Source organism: Rhagoletis pomonella, unplaced genomic scaffold, assembly GCF_013731165.1.
Source record: "Rhagoletis pomonella isolate Grant_MI unplaced genomic scaffold, Rhpom_1.0 Rhpom_scaffold_00600, whole genome shotgun sequence".
Taxonomy (NCBI): Eukaryota; Metazoa; Arthropoda; class Insecta; order Diptera; family Tephritidae; genus Rhagoletis; species Rhagoletis pomonella.
In genome coordinates, this window is record NW_023459154.1 from 15,258 (window position 1) to 16,805 (window position 1,548).

Here is a 1,548-nt window from a genome sequence, read left to right on the forward strand (position 1 = left end):
GAGACACGCTAGAATGTATTTAATAGATTTAAATTGAATTTGCTCTTGTTACCGTCAAATGACATGCTAAATAGTACAAAGGTACATAATTACTTGCTTCTGACATTATTTTATGTTACTTACCGGAATTAGTGAAAGTGGATTTTGTGAAATTGGACCCTTCGAACATTGTGTTATTAATACTATGACAGAGAACACGCAGTATACGTCGTATGAATATGCGGATATTCACCTAATTTACGGTGAAGCTTACTGTAATGCCAGAGCTGCTCAAAGACTCTATGCAGAGCGATACCCCAATCGTCGACATCCGGGTCGTGAAGTATTCGCCCGGACCCATAGAGAAATATATGAAGGTAAGTGATTTTTACACCTTTCTTGTTTGTTTGCTTGTTAACTATCATTTTTCACTTTTTTAAGGCCGCATACCTGGAAAGCGTGGCGGCGAAACAGGACGTCCTGCAACGGTAGATGTTGAAGCTGTGTTAGAGGAAGTGGAACTAGGTCCATCGACTTCAATGAGAATGATGGAAAGACGGACGGGAATACCAAAAACTACAGTTCACAAAGCTTTAAAAGGCCATCGATTTCATCCCTACCACATTCAACGTGTTCAGGCTCTACAGGAAATACATTACCTGTCGAGGGTTAGATTTTGCCGTGAAATGTTGCGAATGCATGCATCAGACCCCAACTTTTTTAATAAAATAATTTGGAGCGATGAATCATCATGCAAACGTGATGGTTATTTTAATTTACATAACCTTCACAGTTGGCAGATAGACAATCCTCACGAAATGAGAGAAGATCGTTCGCAGTACCGGTACAAAATAAATTTATGGTGCGGTATTTTTAATTGTCAGATATTGGGGCCTGTGGAACTGCCGCCAACTATCACATTTATTTAGAGTTCCTTCAGGAACGGCTTCCAACTCTTTTGGAAGATGTACCCTTAAACCTGCGGCGAAGACTATGGATGCAAAATGACGGGTGCCCTGCTCACTACGGGCGTGAAGTAAGAGCTCATTTAGACGAAACTTATCCTCGCCGATGGATTGGACGATACGGGCCAATCACGTGGCCCGCTCGATCGCCAGACCTGAATCCATTAGATTTCTTCTACTGGAGCTGACTTAAGGACAAAATTTATTCAAAAACAATTAAAAACGATGAGCATTTGCGGGAACAAATAAATGGAGCTGCTGTTGAGATAGCCCAATTGAGTTTAAGATCTCTAAAAGCGTCTTTTCTTAAAAGGTGCCGAGCTTTTATTAGAGTAGAAGGTCGCCAATTTGAGCATATTTTATCAATAAATGAATAAATTTTCTTCAAACAACTCATGTATATCTCATTTCACGTGAACCCATCCTTCACACAAAATATTGATAGGTATAGCCCTTGTTATAGACTCTAGTCCGAATTCCGGTAAGTAACATAAAATAATGTCAGAAGCAAGTAGTTATGTACCTTTGTACTATTTAGCTTGTCATTTGACGGTAATAAGAGCAAATTCAATTTAAATCTATTAAATACATTCTAGCGTGTCTC